This window comes from Stegostoma tigrinum, chromosome 8, assembly GCF_030684315.1.
Source record: "Stegostoma tigrinum isolate sSteTig4 chromosome 8, sSteTig4.hap1, whole genome shotgun sequence".
NCBI classification, from domain to species: Eukaryota; Metazoa; Chordata; class Chondrichthyes; order Orectolobiformes; family Stegostomatidae; genus Stegostoma; species Stegostoma tigrinum.
Genome location: NC_081361.1, coordinates 21,760,938 through 21,785,636, shown reverse-complemented (window position 1 = coordinate 21,785,636; position 24,699 = coordinate 21,760,938). Strand labels below are relative to the sequence as shown.

The 24,699-nt window shown below is 42.1% G+C and overlaps 1 non-coding gene across 1 annotated transcript; it reads left to right on the top strand.

The window, feature by feature from the left end:
* Nucleotides 1-13,575: 13,575 nt before the first annotated feature.
* Nucleotides 13,576-13,650, top strand: trnae-uuc (transfer RNA glutamic acid (anticodon UUC)). The gene has a single exon. It is a non-coding gene; the product is annotated as a tRNA-Glu (tRNA).
* The last annotated feature ends 11,049 nt before the right edge of the window (nt 13,651-24,699 follow it).

The following is a 24,699-nucleotide window of genomic DNA, read 5'->3' as shown; positions in this document are numbered from 1 at the left end:
CAGGAAATCCTGCTGGTGTAATAAGTATCCTCAGATGCATGTGAAATCATTTTGCAATGAGCCTTAAGTATATCTGTGCAATCTACAAAGAAGAAAACTTGGAAACATGGCCAACATATAGTTTCTATCCATGACCAGCACAATTCTCAATTGGACAGTCATTCCTTTGTCACTGGGTCCAAGTGCCACGCTCCTTAGCTGATGGCATGGCAGGTTTACCATTGCCGTGTGCACTGCAGCAATTCAAGAGAGCAGTTCATCTTCTTCTGTGCCATCACATTGACTCTGTATTCCAAATTTAATCTATTGCATTTATATTTGTATAATTTGAAGGTTTTTTTTCCCAAGAGTTTTGCTTCCCTGATGAACAGTATTAACTCTGACTTCATTTCCAGTGCTATTGCTGAAATCCTGAAATTCTGGTTGAATCAGCACCCTGAAGACTTCCGACAAGGCTCAAGTTATGCTTGCCTAAATAAAGTCCTCACATACCTAAAGCAGACAGCGCCGGGGTCAGACCCTGAAAAACGGGCCCAGAATCTTCACAGTCAGTTTCTGGAGGATGAAAGTGCAGAGAAAGAAATGTTCAGTAAGATTTATATTTATGATGCAAAAACAGTGGTTTTAATTCATAAGGCAAGGGGAAATAATTGTGGGGCAGTGTTTTTATCGGTGCGGTGGTGAAAGCATGTTCTGTTTGGCTCCAAAAGGCAGTTTGGGAATTTACTTTAAATATATCTCTGAAAGATTATAGTGTGCTATTCCTGTAGTGTAAATCTGATTCATGGACATCTACTCCGTCTGTATTCCGTCCCTCACCAGGACAGTATTGGAGCTCTCTGCCGCTCCCTCCAATGGCTGCCCAACCAATCGCCATTTATCACACCTGTGTTCCCTTGCTGAACATGACCTTCCTCTCAACAGCCTGTATTTCAACTTCATCTGATGTAATGCAACTCACTTCCTGTGCAATGAAGGCATTGCTATGAATGCTTGCACGGAACCCCAAAATGCTGTGTTTTTTTAAAATTGAGATGTGTAGCAGACATTATTCCAGCCATGTCTCTTGAATTTCTTATTCCAATCCATCAAAGCTGATGCTTGCTATTGTCACCAACTGGAAAAGTTTATTGAACTTGTTAATAAAATGTGAGGCTGGATGAACACAGCAGGCCAAGCAGCATCTCAGGAGCACAAAAGCTGACGTTTCGGGCCTAGACCCTTCATCAGAGAGGGGGATGGGGGGAGGGAACTGGAATAAATAGGGAGAGAGGGGGAGGCGGACCGAAGATGGAGAGTAAAGTAGATAGGTGGAGAGGGTGTAGGTGGGGAGGTAGGGAGGGGATAGGTCAGTCCTGGGAAGACGGACAGGTCAAGGAGGTGGGATGAGGTTAGTAGGTAGCTGGGGGTGCGGCTTGGGGTGGGAGGAAGGGATGGGTGAGAGGAAGAACCGGTTAGGGAGGCAGAGACAGGTTGGACTGGTTTTGGGATGCAGTGGGTGGGGGGGAAGAGCTGGGCTGGTTGTGTGGTGCAGTGGGGGGAGGGGATGAACTGGGCTGGTTTAGGGATGCAGTGGGGGAAGGGGAGATTTTGAAACTGGTGAAGTCCACATTGATACCATATGGCTGCAGGGTTCCCAGGCGGAATATGAGTTGCTGTTCCTGCAACCTTCGGGTGGCATCATTGTGGCAGTGCAGGAGGCCCATGATGGACATGTCATCAAGAGAATGGGAGGGGGAGTGGAAATGGTTTGCGACTGGGAGGTGCAGTTGTTTGTTGCGAACTGAGCGGAGGTGTTCTGCAAAGCGGTCCCCAAGCATCCCTAAACCAGCCCAATTCATCCCCTCCCCCCACTGCACCACACAACCAGCCCAGCTCTTCCCCCCCACCCACTGCATCCCAAAACCAGTCCAACCTGTCTCTGCCTCCCTAACCGGTTCTTCCTCTCACCCATCCCTTCCTCCCACCCCAAGCCGCACCCCCAGCTACCTACTAACCTCATCCCACCTCCTTGACCTGTCCCTCTTCCCTGGACTGACCTATCCCCTCCCTACCTCCCCACCTACACCCTCTCCACCTATCTTCTTTACTCTCCATCTTCGGTCCGCCTCCCCCTCTCTCCCTATTTATTCCAGTTCCCTCCCCCCATCCCCCTCTCTGATGAAGGGTCTAGGCCCGAAACGTCAGCTTTTGTGCTCCTGAGATGCTGCTTGGCCTGCTGTGTTCATCCAGCCTCACATTTTATTATCCTTTATTGAACTTGTTTCCACTTTCTGTCCTTCTCTTCACCTTCAACTGCTCCATCTCTGACTCTTCATCTGTGGTTGTGAGAATGAAAAGAGGCTGCAGACAGTTTTGATAAATGGGCAGAAATTGCAGCAGAAGGAATACAATGTGGCAAGGTGTGAAGTTAACCAGTTTGATCGGAAAACTAAATTCAGAATGTCTTTTGATAAGTTTGTATTCAGAGGGATGTGGTTGTTCATGTCAGTTGAATTGCAAAGTTAACATGAATGCACTGCAAACTATTCGGATTACGTTTGCTTCACTGCAATACCTCACAGTACAGAGAAATGAGATTGCAATAGATGGATTCATTTGGATCAGCACAAGTGCCTTTGGCAACTTCGCTGCTTTCTCTTGTGATTTGGGGTTCAAAGTGAAACATCTCTATAAATAGCTCACATAGCTGCCAGAATAAATTGTTAACGCTGCAGCTTAATGGTAATTCAAATGACTGAGTTATGATGAAAGTTAAGATCTTTTTCTGCGATGGACTCTGATGAAATTAATTTGTTAAAATGACCATTTAGATCCGAGATTACCAGTGGTCCCAACGATCAGTGTTGTGCAGTAGTAATCATTGACCGTAGAAGAGCACCATTTTAGCCAGATACCAACCATTTGGATACTTTGACATCAGTGAAAGAATCAATGGGTGGGGTCGGCGGTGTGTCTGAATTTGTTTAGACATGATGTGTAAAGCTGTTCATTTTGAGTAGCAAGATGTTTTTCTAATCGAACTTGTTCACACATGTTAACGCATACACTGTAGCAGGTGGGTGTTGAAGCCAGGCCTCGTGGCTCATTGTTATTGACACTAGCACTACAGCACAAGAGCCCTTGTTGGTTACTACATGCCTGTGGAGCAGGTGAGACTAAGCCCAAGGCCACTTGGTCCGGAAATAGGAACACTACCAATGTGCCTCAAGAGCCTCCATTTTGAGTGGTCATCTGACGTTGTCAAATTCATGGTGTCTCCCTGTCAGTTCGTGGAGGGCTTAGCCATCTGTCTCAGGGTTTAGTTCATTTGGGCTTCCTTTGACAAGCTTCAAAAGTAGATCCAAAAATTTTGGTTAAGCCAAGTATTGCTGAGTGAATACCGCTGTACTGAGTTCATGATGTACAAGACCAAATTCTGCATAGAACGGACTCTGTAATATGGTCTGCTAAGACCCAGCAGCATTGAATGAGTCTTTCAGGACAATTTCCTTTTTAACTGTTGCTGTCAATGACATTTTATTTTCTAATATGATTGAATAATTTTGCAGGTTATTGTAAAACAAGAACTTGAGATTTGAAAGATTTCCTTTGGCAAGAAATTGGAATGGGAATCTGTCAATAAATACAATTTCTTTTGCAATTGAAATGCTTCCAACAGGAGGGTTTCACTGCAATATCACATTAAATTCAGCAAATTGAGATTTAAAACTATAAATGTGAGCTAACTGTTGTAAATTAATGGACGATTTCTAGTCACAAGTGAGTAAGATGTTTTGGAGCAATGAGAACTTTGGGCACAAAATAAATATCTATCTTCACTTACGCAGAAGGCTACCCTGGAAGACTTGGGTTCTACGTGGGAGAAGAACATGAAGGAACCATCGAAGAAGTGGACGAAAAGCTCCTCTGCTACCCATCACGCTGCATTGCAGAGCAGCTGACCTTTATGGATGCTGTGAGTAAACAGGAATCTGGGCCTGTGATAATGGACTGCAGATGCTGGAGAATCCAAGATAATAAAATGTGAGGCTGGATGAACACAGCAGGACCAGCAGCATCTCAGGAGCTTAAAAGCTGTCATTTGGGGCCTAGACCCTTCATCAGAGAGGGGGATGGGGTGAGGGTTCTGGAATAAATAGGGAGAGAGGGCGGAGGCGGACCGAAGATGGAGAGAAAAGAAGATAGGTGGAGAGGAGAGTATAGATGGGGAGGTAGGGAGGGGATGAGACAGTCCAGGGAAGACGGACAGGTCAAGGAGGTGGGATGAGGTTAGCAGAAAGGAGATGGAGGTGCGACTTGGGGTGGGAGGAAGTGATTGTTGAGAAGAAGAACAGGTTAGGGAGGCAAAGACAGTCTGGGCTGCTTTTGGGATGCAGTGGGGGGAGAGGACGATCTGGGCTGGTTTTGGGATGCGGTGAGGGAAGGGGAGATTTTGAATCTGGTGAAGTCCACATTGACATCATTGGGCTGCAGGGTTTCCAAGCGGAATATGAATTGCTGTTCCCGCAGCCTTCGGGTGGCATCATTGTGGCACTGCAGGAGGCCCATGATGGACATGTCATCTAAAGAATGGGAGGGAGAGTGGAAAACGCTCGCGACTGGGAGGTGCAGTTGTTTATTGCGAGCCAAGTGGAGGTGTTCTGCAAACCGGTCCCCAAGCCTCCACTTGGTTTCCCGAATGTAGAGGAAGCCACACCGGGTACAATGGATACAGTATACTAGATTGGCAGATGTGCAGGTGAACCTCTGCTGAATATGGAAAGTCATCTTGGGGCCTTGGATGGGGTGAGGGAGGGGGTGTGGGGGCAAGTGTAGCATTTCCTGCGGTTTCAGTGGAAGGTGCTGGTGTGGTGGGTTTGGAGGGGAGTGTGGAGCGAACAAGAGAGTCGCGGAGAGAGTGGTCTCTCCGGAAGGCAGACAAGAGTGGGGATGGAAAAATGTCTTGGGTGGTGGTGTTGGACTGTAGATGGCGGAAGTTTCGGAGGATGATGCATTGTATCCTGCTTTCCGGAGAGACCACTCTCTCTGTGACTCCCTTGTTTGCTCCACACTGCCCTCCAACCCCACCACACCCGACATTTTCCCCTGCAACCGCAGGAAATGCTACACTTGCCCCCACATCCCCTCCCTCACCCCTATCCCAGTCCCCAAGATGACTTTCCATGTTAAGCAGAGGTTCACCGACACATCTGCCAATGTTGTATACTGTATCCATTGTACCCGGTGTGGCTTCCTCTACATTGGGGAAACCAAGCAGAAGCTTGCGGACTGATTTGCAGAAGACCTCCGCTCGGTTTGCAATAAACAACTGCGCCTCCCAGCCGCGAGCGTTTTCCACTCGCCCTCCCATTCTTTCGATGACATGTCCATCATGGGCCTCCTGCAGTGCCACAATGATGCCACTCGAAGGTTGCAGGAACAGCAACTCATATTCCGGTTGGGAACCCTGCAGCACAATGGTATCAATGTGGACTTCACCAGCTTCAAAATCTCCCCTTCCCCCAACGCATCTCAAAACCAGCCCAGTTCGTCCTCTCCCCGCAGTGCACCACACAGCCAGCCCAGCTCTTCCCCTCCCGCCACTGTATCCCAAAACCAGTCCAGCCTGTCTCTGCCTCCCTAACCTGTTCTTCCTCTCACCCATCCCTTCCTCCCACCCCAAGCCGCAGCTCCACCTCCTACCTACTAACCTCATCCCAACTCCTTGACCTTTCCGTCTTCCAAGGACTGTCCTACCCCCTCCGTACCTCCCCACCTATACTCTCCACTCCACCTATCTTCTTTTCTCTCCATCTTCGGTCCGCCTCCCCGTCTCTCCCTATTTATTCCAGAACCCTCACCCCATCCCCCTCTCTGATGAAGGGTCTAGGCCCGAAATGTCAGCTTTTATGCTCCTGAGATGCTGCTGGTCCTGCTGTGTTCATCCAGCCTCACATTTTATTATCTAGGAATCTGGGTCTATTCTGTTGAGACCTGTCTTTCGCAGTCATTCTCAATGCGGTGTTTCAGTCAGCAGTAAGCATCCGAATCTCACCATATTATTGAATGCTATTTCCGCTCCACCAGTCATTATAACTGAATTGCCTTCATAATGCAGTCGTCCAAGATGTCAAAGTGTCTTGTTTGAAATGTAACTTCAGTCTTGAGCTTGAAATACCTGTCGATGAAGACTTCAGCACTCGCCTATTTTTTTAAATGAATGTCACATGAATTAAGTGAGCAGGGAGAGCACTGAAAATCCTTCGTAACTTCGTGTTGAATCTCTCCAAAATGAATAGTATTTCAGGGTAAAAGTTGAAATGTTTCACCAGAACAGTCACTGTTCCTACATGAACCCAGTGATTTTGTTCGAAGTGTCCAGTACGACAACTTTGGTGTTTGCAGAGATCTCCTGGAATGGAATCAGCCACGAGATCAGGCTATTCCAGTCTAGTCTCCAAGGTGGCTTGGTGCCTACCTCTACGAAATGAGGCGAAGGATTGCTGACTCAAATTTTGTGTTCTGTCTGGGTCTGGTCATAGGCTTCGGCTTCAAATGGAAGCTCAGCTTTGAGCAAATGGGACTGTGGTCTATATGACAGCATTGGGTGTGACTCTAGAATGTAAGTAGTCCTCGAGGTCTCAAAAAGCCTGAGCAATTGTCAGTGTTGAGAGCAGGGGTGCGCATATCTAATCTGCAAGTGAACTTTTTGTCAAACGTACGAGTTGGTTATGGATCGCTGCTTTTCTGCACAGAGTTAGAAAGTTAACATCTGTTTTCATTGCAGTCTCTGTTGTACGTGTGTACACATTCTGACACTTCGAGTCTAATCATGTGACACAATGATGACAACAGACATTTTGGATGGGAAACAACCTATATTGGTGTCTGTAGAGGAACATAGCTGCTTTTCTTTCCTTGAAGCAGTGAGGTCGGCAATGAGATCAGTGATTCCTTTTCAAATCAGTTGTTTGACCTGGTGAATGTCAAGGCAGTGTTTTTGATTCTGGTCGCCTGTGTTGTTCCTGTTGCAGGCAGGTCCAGGAGGCTGAAACAGGAGATTTATTATTTAGTTTACTGTAGAGGGCGGAAGGTTAGCCTCAGCTGTTCCCTGCCTGAAATAATCGATGACATCATTGTCACATGATCGGAGTGTTAAAAGTGAGAGTGCACCATGCTTGCATAAATACGCAGCAGTTTCCCACTCCATGGTTTCTGAGTTTGTGTTAAGTTTGACACTCGGAGCATAATTGTTTGTGGGAGTTGTTAGCCTTGAAGAGGGAGGCAAGAGGAGACAATGCAAACAGAATGACCAATTGACAGGCTTGGATGTTTGGCAACATTCAGCTTCAGCATGAAACCAACAGTGGGGAGGTGTTGACGTTGAGGTGTACTTAACCAACACGGGGTGCGGCAGCCATTGTGTTCTGTCAATCTGCCTTGATGTGAGAAGTGGACATGATGCAGGAGCACTTTCCTGATGGCCAGTCTGTCTAGCTTATGGACCACCATGGCTGAGCATCAGTAGGAGTGACTATTGCCAACAAAGCCGTGCATTGATGGTGTGCACGGAGCCAGCAGTAGGAGCTGGGTGGAGATCACCTGTGATTTTGAATCTAACCTACAAATAAGAAGGAGATGACTGAAAACTCAAGGCTGTTGACCTGTCTGTACAACCTATATGCACCTTGGGCATCAATGTGTGTATTATGTACTCAGTTGTTGACAAAGTAGCTTGTGCAGTTTTGAATGTACAATTGCAAACTAGCAGGATGAGTTTACTCATGAATGGAAGAACCTTGTTTGTAGTTCATTCCTTCAACCACAGTACTGCTAATATATGTAATCTTTGTTTCCTTTTTATTTTTGATCAGGATCTTTTTAAGAAACTTGTGCCCAGCGAATGTTTAGGGTCCATCTGGGCAGAACAACCAGATCGAGCATCAACCGTCTGGGCTATCGTGGCACAGTTTAATAACGTTAAGAATTGTGTCACCAGCACCATCAGTCAGCCTCAGCAGCTAAAACCACGACAGAGGGCGAAGATCATTGAGAAGTGGATTGATGTTGCCAAGGTACACTTGTTCTTTCGTGATTTTTAACCTTTATGACAGGGTAAAGCACTCAGTGCATGAAACAAACATGGTGGAAGAGAGCAAGCAGTTCCTACGATGTGTTGAGATGTTTAGGGTTTGAAAGCCTCTCGAATTGACGAGCAGAATTAGAATTGAATGCTTCATGGCAAATCCTAGCATTTGTAATTTCCATAGTGTTGGCTGCTAATAGTTCATGCCTCAGTTTACAGTTGCATTGAAATATTAAAGTTTTCTTTCCCATCAAAAATATTTCTGTGGAGAAATAAAGGAAACTGATTTCAGATTTTTAGTGGCCCTTCAAACACAAAGTTACTTATTAGGCATAACAGAATGTTGTTTGCCTCCCTTGCGAGCGGTGATCAGATTTATGATACATTGTAAATGTTATTCTCAGTTTTCTGCGTTCCATATGCCCGTATGATGGCCCTTCAGTAACTTGCCTGGTTGTCTGTTTCTTATGTGTTTGCCAAAGGAATTTGTCTTTGCATTTTAATCAGCAATTGGGAAAAGGATGAGGAAGGGCTGTCATACCTGATGTCTGGCTTGTCTTTGTCATCAATATGTGGCATTCCCACGAGTACATTTGGAAAGAATCAAGACAGGAAGCCAGTAATTAACTAATTAAGTGAATTAAGTAATTTATTCATATTCATTTTATCATCCAAAATGGCACTGGATCATAGCAACAAAAGTGTATTATCATTGACATTTCCCATATTCATGTGCCAATAAAATATTTAGTCATTCGAAAGGTTGGGAATGAAGATTCATAATAATACCTTTGCCAGGCATTTGAGACAAGTCTGGTTTGGCTCTTGGCAACACTGCCTGCATGGATTTGGACTCGTAAAGAATCTTAAAGCATTGATGTCTGTCTCCAGTTTCACAATCCAGAGAAGTTGAAATGAATGGAGGCAGACACCCAGTCATAGACATGGATACATGAGCTCCTGACAGGCTGTCCGTGCCGACCTAGAAACTGGTGCTGTCAAAGGCCATTCTGAAGACGAGTTGGCACCTTCCAGTGATCACTTGGCTGACTCTTCCGGTTGTCATTTGAGTTGACAAAAGTTGATGAGGGTCCTTATCCATGTTGAAGTGTCCTCCGTCACTTACTTTTTACTGCAGCAGCCTTTGTTGCCCTCAAGCCGGAAGACTGTGGGCTTGAGATCTTACCTGCTGGACTTAATCAGATAAGGCATCTATCTAATGATGCCCAGTGAGGCACATCCACAAAAAGCCAATATGGTCTAATGACCCTCTCCCTCCTTGGCCTTCCTCGCTAAGCAGAAGTGGTTTTGAGAGCTGAGAACAAACAATTGCAGGCTTCCTACTCTCCTGCCCCTCGGCCCCTCCCAACAAGTTCAAATTTATGCTTGGGGAAGGGAGGTTTGATTTGTTCTATTCTTCTCCCTGCCTCCGTGGGGCAGGCAGATGAAGGACATTCACATGCTATCCTCACTACGATTAGTTAACTCAGTCTCAATAACATTGTGATTCATAAAAGTAGACTCAATTTTCTGATTTGTACGCTTTCCTTGAATGATTATCTCATGTGTCAGGCCCTGCCCTCCTATGCTGGCAGAAAATGTAATCTGTCATTCGTTTATCAGCTGAATACAATGGATATAACACAGATGATTACCCGTCTCCAGCTCCCTAACTTCGCCACTTCCACCACTCAGATGGCAGTGTCTCCAACTTATTCATTCGAATCTTTGCTTTGGCGTCAGTAACCATGTCTAACGAGTCAAGTGTTGGCAGAGAGTGAAATGTCTCAGAGGGAAAAAAAATGAAGATCAAGTTTTAAGTCGCTAAGATTTGTGGAATTTTTGCCCCCACAAAGTCGTTTGTTAATGCTGTTATTTTTGCAGATCACGTTTTTCTGATGGAACATTTTAATGTCTGAGGTATTGGGTCATGGGGAGCCACTGTTTTTCCCACAGAACTCATGTTTTATGTTCTCACAGGAATGTCGGATTTTGGGAAATTTCTCTTCAGTGTGTGCAATTACCCGTGCATTGCAAGCAAATAACATCTTTGAGTTTCAGAAGACTTGGGCAGCCGTGTCAAAGTGAGTCATTTTTCTGGAAAAGCCGTGTCGTTATTTTTAATAAATATGTGGTAGGAATTTGCAGGTTTCACCTCCAAGTTTACTTGCCAAAGTGATCTTCACACTCCAGATGTGTTGACAGGATTACCAGAGGCACTACAGTGCAATCCCAACAATTGGCGTACTGGCAGAATCTTTCATTCTTTCACTAAGGAGTGAGGAGTTAATTTTCTACAGTGGAAAAAGAAAACTGTTTGACAGCTTAAAATATTGAACTATTGTGTTCCAAAACTGATCTGCTGTTGGATGTAACGTAAGGCAGTTTCCTGTGGATGTGCTGTGACGGGGTGATATGAACTGGAGGTTTGTATAGGAACCTGAAATACAAAGAACACAATTATTTTAATCACCCAAGAAAGCAGTCTATACCTCTTTGAAGTGCACACTTGTAGTTTATATTCCTGTGCCGTAGAAGATTTGATCATGATTGTTTTTTTGAGGCAGCTTGGAGGTGAAATCTCACTTGCTGTGATGAGATTTCCTAAAACTACTGCAATGAAGGGCTTTTGTGGCACAGTGGTAACATCTCCATCTCTGGGCTTAAATAATCTGGGTTCAAATTCTGTCTGATGAAGGGTCTAGGCCCGAAATGTCAGCTTTTGTGCTCCTGAGATGCTGATTGGCCTGCTGTGTTCATCCAGCTCCACACTTTGTTATCTTGGATTCTCCAGCATCTGCAGTTCCCAATATCTCTTGGGTTCAAATTCTACCTGCCAAAGAGATGTGTCAAAACATATCTGAACTGTTTCATGAAAATAACTGCAATTGTTTGAAAAATGCTTCACTGCCCTTCACTGTCTGTATTACTTGCTTATTTGTCAGATTCCATGTCAGCTGTTTGCAATCTTGACTCTATTCTGTCAAGAGTAATTTGTTTTATTCTCTTGACTAGGAGCACAAAGGCAACATTTGAAGATCTTTCAAATCTCATCTCCGAAGATGGCAACATAATGACAAGTAGCCAGCACGAAAAACAGGTAAGCGTTTGCATTTGGCACTGTGCATCGATATTCAGGGCATTATAGGTATTTTCAAGCAAAATATCTACAATGAATTACATTGGTGTCTGAATGCATACAAATACTGTGAATCAATAATGCAACAAGGGATACATGTATTACATATGGATGGTCTCACTTGGCTCAAGTCTTCCAAAATCGTTCAGTCATGATGCAACCTTCATAGATTATCTTTCTCAGTGTTCGTTATCTTGGAAGTTTGAACACTTGCACAATGATATTAAAAGCAGGATATATGTCAGTTTTCTTTTCTTTTGATTTGCACACTTGGAGGGCCTCGTAATTAATTAAAGCCAAGGCAAAACACGAATAGCTTTAATTGGTTCTCGTTAGTGTTTTTGTTCAATTAACATGTCTTCCTTTTATTGTTCTCTGCGGTAATAAATATTTACTGCATTGGAACTGAGAGATAATCACATTGCTTTGTTTGTTGAGCATTTCAGACATCAACTATTTAGTTTCAACTAGCTTGGACCACCACTGACATTTCAAACTAACTTCAAAAACCTTCTCAAAAAGCATATTGTTTTACCAGGTTTCGAGACATTCCTCCTCACTCTGTTTGTCATGCTGTTTGCCCAGTCATTTTGTTCCTGAATTTTACAAAGTAACAAAATAATTTGTTAGTTATAAACATTTTGGTGTCACTTGACCAAACTAGTGTGTCCAGGACAGTAAGGAGGCAAGATGCAAGTTTTCTGTTGAATCATTCTTAGATTAAATCAAAGCAGTTTGAAGGTGGTACTTGAAGAGGACGAAATGCAGCATTCATGTTGGGTTGTTAACAATTTGACAGACACTCCGTTTTTCATACTGCTGAAAGTTCTAGTTGAGGTTGACGATGTTTTTGCATTGCTGTCCATCTGCTGGCTCCATAATTTCTACGGTGCTGCTGTCACACCTTGTTTATTATGTTTGCTATTGGTGCACAGTGCAGAATTCCAAATTACTTTTCATATCTGTCTTGAATCTAAAAGTAGATTTGTTTTTAATAATCAAAAACGTGTGTTGTGCAGGATGATTGCTTTTGTGGTGTCAATTTCTATAAATATACATGGGAAAATCTGAGTTCAAGATTGGACAGTTGTTTAACTTCCATAATGCTGTCTCCCAGATTGTACAGTGAATATCGATGCATGGTTCGTTAATCTTTAAGCATATTACACAGATGTTCTCTGGCAATATGGCTTGCTAAGCTTTACTTTATATGGGTGTGCCATTCGCCAGGCCACCATATCAACACTTACTGTCGATCCTTAGTTGACACTGAGTGTAGTGATAAGATACCACCTTGATATACCATAGCGTATTTTCTGAAAATACTTCCCCAAATGTGACTGTCTGGTGAATTTCACCTGAGTGAGCCAGCAATCATCATTTTCACTGTTGTGTTTTTAAATCTCAGAAAATATAATTTGAAACCTCATTTTAAATGCAGTTTGAAGCAGCAACTTCACCATGTCCAATAATTTGATTTGCACACTTGGCTGGGAATCTGAAATAGTTGCCAAGTGATTGTTTTATGGGTTAAACATTGATACTAGTTTTGTGATAAAGTATTGTGCGTGGGATAAATTGTAATATCACTTCCAAATATCATTGCCTGGCTATCACCTCTTGAGTTCGAATTGGCCAAATGTGGACATAAGGCTTTAGCGTTGTAAAATGTTTTTACAATAAAGGCTTGAGTTTTGAAATCTCTTCTGTTATCTCATTTGATATTATGGGAGATATAGATTAGATGCAGTGAATGAATAGCTGGTTTTCTATGTACATTTTCAGGATGGAGCTTCAAAATTTGCCGCCCTCAACAGCACCTTGAAAGAGAACAAAATACTGACACACAAAACACTGAAAGTAACAAAGAAGAAGGTAATCATCCCTTTATGTTTAATATTGGAATGAAACGTTCTCAAGTTGAAGCAGTTAATCTTGAAGCTTTACAAGTAAATCTGATTTATCTTTCCATAATGGTGTATCTTTGTTATAACTATGCTGTAAAGCAGTTCTCCGGGTAACTAAAGGGAAGTTATCAGCATTGCTGCTACTTAAGCCATTGAACATGTTTGGTTATATGTTTGAAGCTATAACTATGCTGCTTGTTGCATATCTATCAGTGTGTTGGGTTGTGGGTAGAATATTTCTACATTGAACGGAAGTAAATCTGCGAGGCCAGGCAGGTATGCACAAACATTTCCCATGGTCTGATGGATAAAGACAACAGTCAATACAGTGTGGAGCTGAAGGAACTCAGCAGGTCAGGCAGCATGAGAGGAGCAAGAAAATCAACGTGTCAGGTCAGGACCACACTGTATTGACTCTGACTCCAACATTTGCAGTTCTTGCTGTCTTTGAGAGATGGTTAGCATCACTGGTGGTCCAGTGGTTAGGATTCGGCGCTTTCACCGCTGCGGCCTGGGTTCGATTCCCGGTCAGTGCAGCACATTTTGGGGTGGCTCAGTGGCTCAGTGGTTAGCATTGCGGCCTCACAGTGCCGGGGACCCAGGTTCGAATCCAACCTCGGGTGACTGTCTGTGTGGAGTTTGCATATTCTCCCCGTGTGTGCATGGGTTTCCTCCCGGTGCTCTGGTTTCCTCCCACAGTCCAAAGATGTGCAGGCTAGGTGGGTTGGCCATGCTGAATTGCTGGTTGTGTTCAGGGGTGTGTGAGCTGTAGGGGATGGTTCTGGGTGGGATGTTTCAAGTGGCGGTGTGAAATTGGTGAGCCGAAGGGCCTGTGTCTACACTGTGGGTAATGGAATTTAATCTCAATACAACATCTTGGCTCAAGCATTGAAATATGCCGACGCTCACAAAGGCAGAGATTCAGGTACTCATCTGGTGTTCCCTTTTTGTGTAGCAAAGGAAGAACTAAACCCGGGTTACACAATAACTCGGTTAGCCATCATGAATGAGGCAACATGACGAGAATTTTTGCAGCACTGCCCCTTGTGTCTGCGCTGGTCATAAAGCACCCACCTATTCTGATCCCATTTTGTAGAACTTAGCCCATCGCCTTCTAGGTATTCTTCATCAACATGTTGTGACACATGATGACACTTGTCTGGCAGAGGTGGAACTCAAACTCAGATTTCTGGCTCAGCGGTAGGGAGGCTACCACTGAACCACAAGACCCCTTTATAGAGCTCTGATGAAGGGTCACCAGACCCAAAACATTAACACAGTTTTCTTCTTCACAAATGCTCCCAGAGCAGCTGAGCTTTTCCAGCAACTTTGTTTTTCTACCCCTTCAAAGAATTTGCATTTATTGGCGTTTTTGTCAACCCATTCAGCCAAGCTTATGACTCCATTCTGAAGGAGGTTGGACTGAACTGGGATCCCCTGCCTCAACGGTAGGTATCATTCCTACAAAATTCCACAACCCCTACCCCCACCCAGGAGTTTTGATGGCAATGGCGTTTCAAGAGTTCATCAAAATTGTTCTTCAGTGTCTCAAGGGTTCCTGCCTGGACCACCCTTTTAGGCAGTGCGTTCCAGAAACCCACCACTTCTGGGTGAAAAGTTTTTGAACAAATCCCCTCAAAATAGCCTGCTTGTTGTATTAAAACTGTAAGCCCTGATATTGATAGACAGGGAATAAAGTTTTTCCTAATGCTTAGCCAAATCCCTCAGAACTCTTTGAACCTCAACCAGGTTCCTCCTCAGTGTCTTTGTTGCAGTGAAGATTGTCCCAGCTTATTTAGCCCCTTTCTAGAACTGAAATGTTCCCGCCCGAGCTGTATTAGTCAATTGGAATCAAAATTAGCTTTTGGCAGGAAGTAAGCATGACTTTTGAAGAACATTTCTGCAACTTGAAGCTTTCATTCGGCAGTGTAGCACAGGGTAGAGTGATAGTTCTTGCTGTGTGCACTTTAATGCTCCAGACACAAAAAATACAAGTATGAACATCAGGCTCACAGATGACACAAGAATGGGAGGTGTGGTAAATAGCAAAATGCTTTAGTCTCTAGGCACACCGTGTTCTAACTGTGGCTCAACTAATTTTATTTACGTCTGCTCTTATATTCAGGCAAGTATCCAATATGGTGCTTTTACCACCTTATCCACAGGTCCTCCTGCCTTCATAAATATGCTTATGCGCACAGCAAGGTCCTCGTGATTCTCTGTACTTTCTAAAACTTCCATTTAACATGTATTGTCCTGACTTATTTGTCCTCCCAAAACGCTTCGCCTGACACTTTTCAGGATAGAATTGTATTTGCCTCTTTTCAGGCCTTCTAACCAGCCCATGTGTGTAATCCTGGAGACTAAGGCTTTTTGCTGTTTACCACATCGCCAATTCTTGTGGCACCTGTGAACCTGCTGTTCACACTTGTAGCTTTTGTGCCTTGAAAATTCATGTACACACAACAAGAACCATCACTTTATGCTGTGGTATGCTGCTGGATGAATGCTTCAAGTTGCAAAAATGCTCTTCAAAAATCACACATACTTCCAGTCGCAAAGTCAGTTTTGGTTCCAGTTTGCCAATTCCGGTGTATCTCCTAGGCTTTTAGCTCCTTAAGCAGTCTGAGACCATTAAATTATTTCTTGGGGTCAGAAAGGTGTCCTCTGAAAAGACATTGAGTAGAATTATATTCTTGAGTTTTGAAAAATAAGGGTTAACCTTACTGAGTCAAACGTTTGGAAATCTGGTGCGATAAATTGTTTCCATCTTCAGGCAAAATCACACAGTACTTAGAAAATTTCCAATCTCCAAATGATGAAGTTACACAAACATTGAGTTTGGTTGACAGTTCACAGATCAGGGATCAAAACTCCGAACTTGCCTGTCGTTTATAGATCTAACTTTGTATTCCACTGTGTAACTGTGTCAAAAATTGAGTCCGAAATTTTGATTCTAATTAGATTTAGTTGCATGATAAATGGTATAAATAAGGCATGGAGTAGTATGTTTGGGAAATATGACAGTGCGTTCACAATGGATGAAATAAATTCACCTCACTTTTCCAGGGTGTAGTTCAGGGAATTGTACCATTCCTGGGAACTTTCTTCACGGACTTAACAAAATTGGATTCGGCTTTCCCCAATTATCGTTTCGTAAGTCTGTTTTACAAGATTTGGATTCCTTATTTGCTGATGAGCACTATTGTTACAGTTTCATTGCAAGCTGCTCATAGCAATAAAAGAAACGAATAAGTATGATTAATGATACTGATGAGAATAATGTGATGCTTTGTGTTGCGAATCAAACAATATGTAAATAAAGAAACATGCAAAAGGCTTTGCAGTTGATTGAATACAGGTTTAGTTTTTCTAAAGGTTGGATAAAGTGGGCATCATTTTTATTTAGTACAGGTAAATTTGTTAGCTGGACATCACTGCCTATTGTCCAGTTGAGCAGCTGAGAATGGCATCAGCTTGGTACTGATCTATTTGAGTGGAACAAAGGGCTCTATGTAATGGCCAAAATATAAACCTGGTGGAATGATCGATCATTTGTGTTTGACCTTTGACTATTTCCTAAAATTGAAACAAGTTTACAGAGTTTGTATTTCACTGCTGATCTGTTAAATTTCATGATCTCATAGTACCATTTGACCTTTATATATATTGAATTAATTTTCTTTGTTCATGTCTATTTCTTACAGAATGGCTTGATCAACTTCGACAAGAGACGAAAGGTGATTGTACTGTGCAAAATGTTTGTAAATGCATGAAACGGGAAAAGCGTGCCTTTCAATATTGTTGTGCTTTTTCTGCTTGATGGGGAATGTTGGAAGAGTCCACAACTACATCTTAAATGTGGATGATCACTAATAAATCCAATAAAGAAATCAGGAGAAGCTTTGTTGCTCGCAGCAGTCAGATTGCAGAAGCTGCTGCTACCAGGACAAGTTGAGAAGAATAGCAGAGATGGATTTGAGAGAAAGTTAGATGTCAGAAAGGGCACAAAGAGGCACATTAAGAATTTGGAGCATGGTGGGAGAAGTGTAAAGAGCAGCATGGAGCAGTTCAGCCAAATGGCCTGTTTTTGCACTGCTGTTATGATGCAAGTTACCTTTCAGCATTCACAACCAGGTCCAGGACCTTCCTGGTGTTCTGTGAATGAAGATGTTGTGAAATTAGTCTGGGTGCAATGGAAGCTATTTCATTATCGAAGAGACTGAGTAAATAATCTCTCCATATTAGTTGGAATTTTCCGTCAGAAGAGAGGCATCGGTTACTTATGGAAGATCAGAAAGTGAGGGAGTGCAGCCGTTGGGGTCATCACTGACTGGGCATTTGATTCCATATTTCTGAATTTGGTAAGACCAACTTCTGAAATATCTCTGTTGCCATGGTTACTATTGAGGGTATCGTACAATCCCTATAGGGTGGAAACCGGCTATTTGGCCCAACAAGTCCACACTGACCCTCGGAAGAGCATCCCATCCAGACCCATTCCCCATGTCTAACCCACCTCACCTCAACATCCCTGGGCACTATCGACAACTTAGCATGGGAATCCACCTCCCCTGCACATCTTTGGACTGTGGGAGGAAACAGTAGCACCCAGAGGAAATCCATGCAGACGATATTTTGGTCTTGTACTGCAGCATTCAGCAGACAGCGTGAGAATATTAACATGATACAAAGTTCAATTCATTGTTTGTCACATGGTTTTGCTGACAAAACTGTAACTTGAGGTGCCATTTTAATCTAACCTATGAATAGAATAGGTTGCAATCAGAAACAACTGACGCCGAATTTGCCAAGCTGGGCCCTGTGGTGTAAAATCAGCTGGGATGCAAAATAGGCATCCAACGCTGTGTGACTCCACTTAATTAGCACAGAGTGTCATCTGTCAAATAGCCCGTCATTTCTCATGGATGATGCTTCAAGTGTTTATTTCAACTGATCTGTTGAAAACTGGCATGCACTTTACAACTTAAAAGTAACGTTATCAACATTTGACTTTGAGAGTTCTGCCCCTCTTTACATGTCAAATCGTGACAAGGTTCAACCAAGAAGCCAATGTGATTGAAAGTGAATAGTCCAGTAACTTCTAGCGGCACATGGCCCGTAAATTTTATGATGCCGCAACTTTGAAAAATTAACTCAACATGTTCACCATCTGCCTTGGTATCAATTACGATAGACCAGCCACTTATTTTGTACTTTGCAGAATTTCTTTTGCTTGGATAAATGATCTTTCATAATGTTTCTTGCCTTCAACCTAAATCAGCTTCTGGTTCTGAGGTGAATCCCTAATACTTCTTTGAAAAAAAATCCATCATTGAATCATGAATTTGTGACCTGAAACCATCCTGGATAATCTGTACAGAAATTTATCCTTGAAAAGTCACATAAATGTCATTTATTTCCAAAGCAGAAATATTTTTGTGACATGATTTACCGTGTGGTTGGAATAAAGTTATTGATGCTGTTTAAAGTACCACTGAGTAGGATATAGCAGTTACACTTCTGGCAATTTTAACATTTTGTTAACAGCTTGTTATTTATTTGTGTTCGTTCAGGAATATGAAATCATTTCGTGTCTTAAATATATGCAGTTTGCTTGTCAATGTTACATCATTCGCCCAGACGAGAAGTTTCTGGACCTGTTCTTCACACAACTATACTTAGCTGAGAATAACAAGTAAGTAACTGGATTGTAGGAATGTGCAGATAAAATATTTTCGTTTGGTTTTTAAAATCTCCCACAATTTTAACAACTGTTGAATGCTAGTGAGCCTGCCAATTTATTATCGTCTTCCTTTTCGTTGGTTTCAAAGTTGTGATCATGAATTCTGACATATTAGAATAAAGCCGGTTGCTCTATGAATCATTTCCATTGTGTTGTATCAAAATGTGTTTTATTGGCGTATAATAGCACAGATCGTACTGCCGCTAAGCCAACGGGAACAGGAAAATGCAAAGACTTGATGAGTGACCAATTTTCGCAACATGTCCAAGACCTCGTGCTTTGGGTGCATCTACAAATCCAGATGTAAACTGTACTAGTTTTGAGATGTGTTTCTTTTTGTTCGAATTTCTTTTCAAATACACAATCCTATTACGAACACAAAATCAGTAACAAGCCGACACAATTGGTCAGCATTTTTAAGTATTTTTAAATGGTTGCCTAAAAATATCATTTCCTCATCTAGAGATGGCCACAGTGCCTTTTTAATAATACAAGCAAAAATAAGCTCCAACTAAAAAATAATGACTTTGCCATTGGTGGGCCAGAGTTGGTTAAGGATCAGATTTTAGAAAACTGAATTTGGTTTTTGTTTTGACAGAGCAGGCTTTGTAATATTTACATTAGTTGACAGCAGTTAGCTTCTTCATAAGTGGGTGGACAGAAGTTATTATTTAAAATAATCTGTGCTGCTTGGCCTGCTGTGTTCAGCGAGCTCCACACTTTGTTAGCTCCCTATTAAGCTCATCCTCAGGCTATGGATGAACATGTGTAACAAGCACCTGGCATTATCATCAATTCAAACACCGGTACAGTCAGTTTTGAACCAACTTCAATCATGATATTTTTTGAAACAGGAAGTACAATATGTGACAGAACCTCAGTCTGCGTGGATCATAAGTTGTATTTAAAGTTCGTTTTGACCTCTGGGACAGTTTGGCTGATTTTCGGACAGATTGTCTGAAAAGAATCAGAAACAGAAAGCCTTGCTCCCATTGCTACTGGTCAAGAGAGCTACTCTTTCATTTCACTACCTCCTACACGTGACACGTGGTGTTTTAGTCACCTGCCGTGACTGATTCATGACCACTTTTATATTGTTTGCCTGATAATGTCTGTACGTTCACATGACAGTGTGGATGAGGCCCAGACGAACTTCTGCATCACATTAAAACCTATTCTATTACCTTAGGCACTCAAAGTTTGATTCTCATTTTTTTCAATTCACTTTATTTCAAGCCTGGTCCTTGTTAATTTTTCTGCACCTGCTGTCGATGTTTGACAGTTTTGTTCAATTCCATGTGTTCTGCAAAAAGACTTGTTGGGTTATCTTCTTGGTAAAAAAAAATACCCAAAGGACCTGTGCATGCTGTCATTCAAAAACACACTCCGAAATTGCTGGAAAAATTCAGCAAGTCTGCCAGCATCCGTGGAAAGAAAACAGAGTTAACTTTTGGGTCTGGTGACACTTCCTAAGACCTCTTATCATCTTGATCTGCTCTTCACATAGCAGAAAAGATCACTGTGCCGACAGTGAGAACGTTTGCAGTTAAATCTGCTGCCACTCATTAGTCAAACTAATATTCAATGTACTCCTGCCTGAAAACATGTGTCTTTTGCAAGCAAAATTATCATTCATGCAATTTCATTTCCATGTCAATGATTGATTTGCTATCAATAATACGAATATTGAACAAAGGCATCTGTTTAAATTTGAATGAATTTTGTCTGAAAATGTTTATCTGCCATCCTGCAGTTCCAGTATTTCCTCTGAACGGGAGAAACCAGCAAATCCCAAAAAGAGCGTGTTTAAGCTCTTCAGCTGGTAAGTATCCCATGTTAAATACAACAGATATGTCATGACTTCCTTTATTATAGGGATGATTGGACAGACAGATAAGTACATCGGTTTCTTGACAAATGGTTTTGTTTGATATGGACTCATTATTGCTTCATGGGACTGAGATGTTTTTAGTCACTGATAAAGTTGATTAACTTGAGGCGAAGCAAGGAATAGTAGTGCTCTTCTCACCTTGTGAATGTGTCTATTGTAGACTGATTGATGGAGATTCTTTGCTTTGACCGTGATTGTAGAATGTGGACCTGTGATGAGCTTGGTATTGCTGTCTCATGATTCTCATTTATTATCAGAAGTTTATACACCATGGCTAAATTTCACCTCATTGAATTTGTTTATGAGCGACAATTAAACAAAAAAGCTGTTACTGTGAAATGAATTTGCATATTTGTGGTCCGATAAGATGAAAACTGGCAATGATGAACAATTTGGAATGAAAAATCAGATCTATGTTCTACTTTGTGGGTCAGCAGGCAGCAAAAATAACTTGTGCTGAAAAATTATCGGCCATGCTTCTCAGACTTGAAATTCCACATGACAACTCAAATGTATTGCCATGTAGAAGTTGACATGAAAGTATATGTTTGTGTTGTCGTGCATGCATAAGTAAAGACTTCAAACTTATTTTTTTCAGTAACTTTCCTGAGCTAGAGACATTATTTTATATTTCTGTACAATAGTCAAGGACTGAGCTGATCTCAGCAAAGTCATATTCTTTTCCCCCACACACCCATGTAGAGTTTCGGAGGAATGCCCATGCCTTGTTGGTGCATTTTGCCTTGCAGTGATGTGGACTATGTCATGCAACTGTTATATCAAAACCAAGAAAGTGAAGGGAAACACTTATTCACTTGCTGGAATATCTTCTCTTTACATGAGTGTAGATGTTCTCTGGATTTGATTTTAGTTTCCGGAGCTGAAATATGATTGTCAAAGTGGAGGCAATCAACAACGCTGCATTAGTTTGCAATCTCACATTTCAGCAGCCATCTGCTCTGCTCCCTGTATTATGTCATGCCTCATGTGCCAACATCAGGATTTTCAGTGTGGGAAATTTTTGTCATGCCATCTGCAGTACTCCTTTTGAGAGTTTTGGGAAATTTTCTGTGTTAAATGTGCAATCTGAATGCAAGGTTCTGAATAGGAATTCTAAATATTGCAGTACCCATCTCCTGAAGGCCAGATTAAAAGTTCACTATCCTACCTTTCAAAGTATTGTGCACAGTTTTCTATTACTTATCAATGGTATTACTTTGTTTTAACTTTAATTGTCAACAAAATTCTTCTTTCAGGAAGAAAGTATGTACGCCTTAGCATGTGGCCAGGTTGGGGTAGATTTTCTACTTTGTGGGTATTCAAGTCCACATTTTCCCTTTTGTATGAACTAGGTTGATATCAGGTTGAATAACGTTGTCATAAGTCCAGATTCTTGTGCCACTTGTATATGCAAAATGTTATCTCCCATCCGTATACTCCCTAACCATTAGAAAATGGAACAATATTCAACACTAATAATGCTAACTCTTGGTATTAGTGCGTCACTATTAATTTGTCACAGGTTGAATGTGGCAAAATTCAAACTTCTGATACTCACAGCATCAACATACCTTCATTCTAGTTTAATTTGTTTGAAAGTTTGTCCAGAATGTAATGACGTTTCAATATTTCTGATGTGTTCCCCTTTCCATTTTGCAAACTGTTTTCAAGGAGAGGTGTTAAAGCAAACAGCACACCAACTAAAAGCTCTCAGCATCCAACATCCCCTGAGAGTGACGATTGTGAAGAAAGCATTGCTTCAGCCAGAATTTCAGGAGATTGCAGCAACTTGGAAATGCAAAAGCACAGCACTTTGCAAAATCCACCGGAAAAGGTGAGACAAGAAGGCACTCACCACATAAAATAGGTTGTTCACGGAGACACTGGTCCGTCCAGATGCATTTACTTCTTCTTTCTTTTCTAACTTTCTTCTGTGTTTCTTCGCTCTGTTACCCTATCCTTTCGAGAGGATGCAAGAGGACTCTGTGATAGCGCCTCAACCACTGGAGCTGGATGACTGCCTGGCCAATCTACTTTACCTTTCTTTTGAGAGCTAATGGACTGTTAGCCATTTTGAGGTTTCAGCCAGACTGTAATCCTCAGTTTGAAGGCAGCTTCACGAAGCATCCTCATGATTGGCCGCTGCCAGCAATTTTCCATAGCAGGTCCCACTTGCTAAAGTTGGGTGACTTCGTTTCAGAACCAATGCAAGACAACTATGCCATTCCCAACAAAATTCAAACTTTTGCCGTTTACTGAAGCATCTGATTCCAGAACAAATATTATTTGCTGACGAAATGAAAGCTAACTTTTTTTTTGAGATGTGTAGATTTGCTTTGTTTTGCTTAGATATTTTATACAACTTTGAAAAATACATAAATAAAGCTATACATGTGATTTTTTAAAAAATCATCGCACGAACAATGAAAGTATTTCATCTTGAATCCTGAACATCATTTTTAATTTCTGCACAGTAAATTTTAGTGCATGGGGTATGACTGCAGCAGCTTGAAGTGCACTGCCACCAAAAGCAGTACTTTCGAGTCTGTTGGCTGTGCCTTGATCCAGCAATTGCAATAAAGGAATGCAGCTCCCTGCACGCAGACCTCTTGACTGCATGTTTTGTTTTTCTTCTATCCTTGGCCTTTTAGCTATTGATTATTGTGTTGTCTGCTGAAGACCGTTGTATCGCGGGAGATTATCAAAGTTCATGGTTGATGTTTATTGAATATGTCCAGGGGGACTTGTCTCAGGGATATTTTAGCAATTTATTCTCCCAAGAATTGGGTTAAGCATTATTCGGTCAGGTTTGGGTGTTTTGGAGTGGTATTATTTTGTTTTAAAATACGCTCTCCCCTTTTATGGATTCTCCTGTTTAGTGTTGTGATTGCCTCTATATTAATAATAAACTAAGAGCTGCAGTGACTTGAATGATTTTGCTTCTAGTTTCATTGGATCTATGGCTCCATGTGTTTTGCTGTTGCTATCTCTGTCTTTCTTTCTGTCTGTGGTACTGTCCCGCACACATTCTGACCCTCACAATACACTGGCCCATTCACAGTCACTCATAATGCCATAAATGTGTGCCTTAACGTTACACAGTGTACACAGTGTAGTTGGATTCAAGATTTCTGTGCATAGTTGGGTGAAACGGGCAGATAAATATTGATGTAAGAATGTTCAATTGCTGAGTGCAAACTGAGGTCCCAAAGGGTTCATCTGACAAACTTAGAATTGAAGCACCAATTTAAATGGTCAAGTGAAATGACCACAATGTTATTGTGCTTCAGGAACTAACTTGGTAATTTATCAGTGTGCTATGTGATGAACTGTTGACGTTGGCTAAACAGCTAGTAAACACATGTGGGAGTGTAATTCCTCAGAAGTGGAACAATAAATATAACTGGAAAGAAGGAACTATCTCATATGCAACAGTTTCCAAAAGTCTTCTCAAACAAAATAATTCTTCCACAGTCACTGAAATCCACGGACAGTGCTTCCACAGGAGATTCACGCAGTAGTGGTGTGACATCAAATCCACACTGTGACATCGCGAAGTCTCGGAAGCGTGCTTGCTCAGGCAGGTTTGAGAGTACAACACGCCCCCGATACAACCAACAAAATGGGGAAAGCTGCCTGATCCGTGTGGGTTTTGAGCAAGACCAAGCAAAAGAATTTAAAACTATTTTGGTAAGTACCTGGATTGTTTTCTCTCTTCGCAAGTCTAAGTATTTGTTGTTGTTTCCTGTCAGTATCGACAGAAAGGCGAGAGAATATTTTATCCAAACTATTTGTTGCCATGCAGTCATATTCATTGTCTGCTTTCCACATTGCCAAAGCCTATTTTTTTTTTGGTCTATGGGTGTGCTTAGTCCATCATTTGGATCCGGTTTTGCGATGCACTGGCAGTGTTTAGGTTTTAGGCCTGACTGCATTTCCCTTGTATTT